This window comes from Macrobrachium nipponense, chromosome 3 (assembly GCF_015104395.2).
Source record: "Macrobrachium nipponense isolate FS-2020 chromosome 3, ASM1510439v2, whole genome shotgun sequence".
Classification (NCBI taxonomy): domain Eukaryota; kingdom Metazoa; phylum Arthropoda; class Malacostraca; order Decapoda; family Palaemonidae; genus Macrobrachium; species Macrobrachium nipponense.
Genome location: NC_087202.1, coordinates 10,203,794 through 10,208,793, shown reverse-complemented (window position 1 = coordinate 10,208,793; position 5,000 = coordinate 10,203,794).

Sequence of the window (5,000 nt, the reverse complement as noted above, 5' to 3'; positions counted from 1 at the left end):
AAGAAGCTAAGAAATTATTACAGAAAACGTTTGCAGATACTTGTCTCAACAATACATGTTATTAAGCAGTTATCGGAGTTAAAGTTGACTTATCAGAGTGATCCATATGACTTTATCAGTAATATGAGAATTATTTGTAATCAATTTGAGGCTTTAAACATAGAGACATAGTTTTACAGTTTTTCATATGGAATGGATTTAATGACTGTTTCAAGAATCAGTTAATGCATATTACTGGCTCAAATAAACCCTCGTTGCAGCAAATAGATGAACATATCTTTACTGCTTTAGAGAGATATAAAGACATATCTAAGAAATTCAATGTTAGACAGGGAAATAATGTTCAGAGAAAGGTTGTTTCAAAGGATGTGTCGAAGTCAAGTTGTTTAGCTTCTGCTGTTGATGGTAGCGTTGAGAAATCCAAAGTTAAGGAATGTTCTTTATGTTTGGCAGATGATAAAGGAGACGTTGATCACCCAATTTATAAGTGTTCGGTATATGTAACTCCACAGAGTAAAATTGAAAAACTAAAACAGTTGAATTGTTGTACAAAAACTGTACTTATGATTCTCATAAAACTTCAGATGCAGGTTTAAGTTTAACAGTAAATGTAGATATTGTAACAAGTGGCATTTCAGCTATCTTTGTAAATTTCGTAACGACCCAAAACCAAAAACGTAATGCTAATAACCCTAAAAGTCGATTACTGATAACCACGAAGTGAGTAACCAAAAGGTAAATGTGGAATAGTAAAGAGAAATCTAACTCTAATTCTGTTGTTTCTAATCTAACTTGGTCTGATTTGGGAGTTTTGAGAATCTCTTGTAAACCCGGTGACTGCTATGCCTTTCTTTTTTTCGTTGAATGACTCTGGGGATAGAGGTATAAAGGATTCGGGAAGTCAAGTAACTTTGTAGAGGAAGATTGGGCTAAGAGTATGCAGTTTGAAGTGGTTGATCCGAATTATTCTTTGGTAGTGAATGGTATTAATTCTTCAAAGCCGTTAGCTACTGTGGTATACAAGGTCAAATTGAGTGAAAATTGTTTTACTGCTATTGCCATAAAGTCAATTAATTTGAAATTAGTATTGCCAGGTATATCAGAGGTAGCTCAAGCCTTTAAAGATAAGGGCTATGTATTAGCTGACAAAACTTTGCATCTATGTAAGGACAAAATTGAAGATATAAAATTGCTTTTGGGAAATGATAACTCTCATTTAGTACCTCAGAAGGATGTGCTGTTTGGAGGTAGTTCTGAGGTGTTTCCCTCGGTCTACTTGGATTCACCCTTAGGAGTGATGCTAGTAGGTGACATTGAGAGGTATAAGCAGAATCTTGCTCTATTACCAGACAGGATAAAGCATTCTTCTAAAGCTTGTTTAAATGGTGATTGTTCCCTTGAAGTTGACGGCATTTTCGATACAGATGGATTGCTCTTAGATTCTGTAGAGAAATTTAAGTTTCCTGCTTATGTTAATTATTTTTCTGTTTTAAATGATAAGGGTCATATTGTGAAACTGAACTGAGAAAGCAGCAGAAGAAATTCTTTCCTCAAAGGCAGAAACTGATTTAAACAGTGATTCTAAAGTGTACGACGAAGACTTTATGGAGGAGAACAGGAAAGTAGTAGAATTTGCTTTAGAAAATACCTTTAGAGATAGTGAAGGAAGGTTAGTTATGCCTCTGTTATGGAATGGGAAAGTAGCTCATTTGCTTGGAAAGAATCAAAGTTTGTCAAAAGCAATATTAAAGTCAAACTTTAAGAAATTTAGTAAAAAGGATAATGCTTTACATATGATTGATGAGGTTTTTAAAAGAACAGGAACAGCTAGGCATTATAGAGATGTGTCTAACCTCGAGCAATTCTTGGAGGATAACCCCCAACATAGCTTTCTACCTCACATGCCAATAGTGTTCAGGAATGGACATGAGTCGACAAAATGTCGTAATGTATTTTTGTCCAATTTGTGTGAATCTGACCCAGGTAAACCTATAACATTATCACATAATCAAACAATTTTTGCTGGTCCTTGTTTGAATAAGAAGATTTCAACTTCTATTTTACAGTTGAAGGTTAATGAAAAGTTGATATGTTTTTGATATTAAAAAGGCATTTCTGATGATTAAGTGGTGCCTTCAGATCAAAGTAGGTTTACTCTTTTATTGGTATAGAATGTACTAAAAAGGATATTCCTTAATTGTTTATCAAACATTGTAGACTACCATTTGGTTTGCCATGTAGTCCAGCTTTATTAATGTTAGCACTTTATAAAATTTTGATGTTAGAGGTCCAAGGTGACAATATTGATGTGAAGGAATTGAAGAAAGAGTTATATAACTTAGCTTACAGGATAACTTGGCTTTCACAACCAATGATGCTGAAAAGTTGAAATGGGGCCTATAAGAAAACTTAAAAGTATATTTTCTCCCTATCAATTTGAACTACAGCAATTCATAACAAATGATGACTCTCTGCAGCAACATATAGATGAAGGTAAGGAAAAGACTCCTACAAAGGTAAAATTGCTTGGGTTGATCTGGGACAGAAGTAGTGATACTCTTTCGACAAGTAAGTTGGTACTTGATAAGGATGCAACAACCAAAAGACAGATTTTAAGTTCAATTGCAGCCAATTTTGATGTGTTCTCATTTTATGGTCCCTTATTAAACAGGGCTAGATTATTTATGCATTCGCTACAGTGCAGAAAAGAAGTTGGATGGGACGATACTCTATCGGATGATGAATTACGAGAGTGGACTAATATTTGCAAGCAAGTGAATGGTGTTCCTGAAATTCCAGTGAAGAGATTTGTTGGTCGTAGAAATGATCCTTTCCAACTGATTGCTTTTTGTGATTCTAGCAAGCATATAATATGGAGTTGTCTCTTTATCAAGAACTTGAGAACAAAGGAGGTAAGTTTTTTTCTTCTATCAAAAAACAAAAATAGAATAATTGGGCGTCAGTTAGAACTAAAGTCTAATCCCTTCTCTTGAATTTCAATCTCTTGTGCTTGGTACGGAAACTGTTGTTGATATTTATAAAGAACTCTGTGGTTCAGAGAGTGTATCTCCCATTAACATAACAAAGTTGGTAGTATTCTCAGATAGTGCAGTTGCACTGAGCTGGCTAAATTCTCGAACAAATAGGTTTGATAAATTAAGGAAACTAAGTATTTTTATTATGAACAGGTTGCACAGAATCGAGAATTTATGTGAAACTGTCCCTGTGACTTTCAAATTTTGTACAGGTATGATAAATCCTGCAGATTGTACTACCAGGTCCTTGTCTTATAAGAGGTTGATAAAATCAAATTTTTTCACAGGACCTGATACCATTCAGGATATCTTGGAAGATGACCATTTGGATGAAACAATCCAAATCCTTTAACCAACGTGCTTGAAGTTTCAGAGGGCCAGTGTGAGATAAGGAGTGTGAGAGCCAGAGATGGGAGATATTTTAAATTCAAACAATTCCAAGTTCCAGTTGGCTTCATTGATTTCTGTCTACAAATATGTACTGACATTCATAAACAATGTCAAACTGAAATTGAAGAACAAATCTGGCAGTATGACCATTTTGAAGTTTTCAGTAATGAAGAAATTTCTTTGAAAGCATGGCAGATGATCATTTTGCATGATCAACAGCAAAATTTTCCTGAAGTTTTTAGATATTTCAGAGAAAGAAACCCTCAAATTAGAGATATTCCCAACATAGTGAGTCAACTGAATTTATTCATTGATAAGAAATCTGGTTTACTAAGAGTTAAAAGTAAATTTTGTAAGTGGAGAGACCGTAAATATGAATTCCCCATTCTTTTGGCTAAAAAACAGTAAATTGACCGAAGAAATCATAAACAAATTTCATGTTAAGTTAGCTCATTCTGGAATATATGCTACATTATCTGAGGCTAGGAAACAGTTTTGGATTCCTTGTAGTTTTCACTGTAAAGAAAGTCTTGAAAGCTTGTGTTCACTGCCGTAGATTTAACAGTAGAACTATAAAATTAAAACCAGTCTCCATATATTTGGGAATTTAGGGTTTCTCCTCCAACCATACCTTACAGGTACATTTTCATAGATTATTTCGGACCTTACTGGGTATATTGGATGGGTAAGAAATCAAAAGTTTGGATATTATGTATCACTTGCTTATGGTCGAGGGCCATAAATCTTAAGGTATGTGTAGACCTTTCAGAGATTTCCTTTTTGAGAGCACTGCAGCTCCATTGTTTCGAGTTTGGGGTACCTGAACTCTGTTTAAGTGACCAAGGTTCACAGTTAACTTCGGGTGCTAGAACTGTTGAAAACTTTCTAAATGATAGGACACATTATCTTATTTCAGGGAGAACAAACCATAAAACCTTTGAGTTTCCAGCAATAAACTATAAAGGTCACAGTGAAACTTGGTTCTTTAGTGGGAATCGTGTGTGAAGATGGTTTTAAGAGGCTTATTGAAGGTTCTGTTGGGAACATGGTCCTAGAATATTTAGATTTTGACTGCTTGCTGTCCAAAATATTGTACATTTAGTAAATCGCCGTCCAATTGCCTTTAAAGAATATTTGCGAAGCAATGATGGGACTGAACCTGTACCCTCTCCTATAACTCCAGAAATTTTAGTTAAAGGACACGAAATTAAATTCCTTAAATATTATTCCCCATTACATCCTTTACCTAGGGCAGATGATACTTGGGTTCCTGATATATCTCCCATTGCCCATGTGAAGGACAGTCACAGAAAATTACGAAAGGCTAGGGAAAGTATAATAGAGATATATAATAACGAGTTTGTTGTGCAGCTTGTGAACACCAAGCAACTGATAAACGAGGTAGATACCAACCTGTTAATCAAAGCTATTGGAAGTTGGAGACATTGTTCTCATTAAAGAACCCTTCTCAAACCTACTAATTTTCCAATGGGTATTGTTAAAGAGATAAAAGTGAACTCTTTGGGTGAAGTAACTGGTGCAACTGTACTCAAAGGAAAAAAGTAGGGAAGAAAA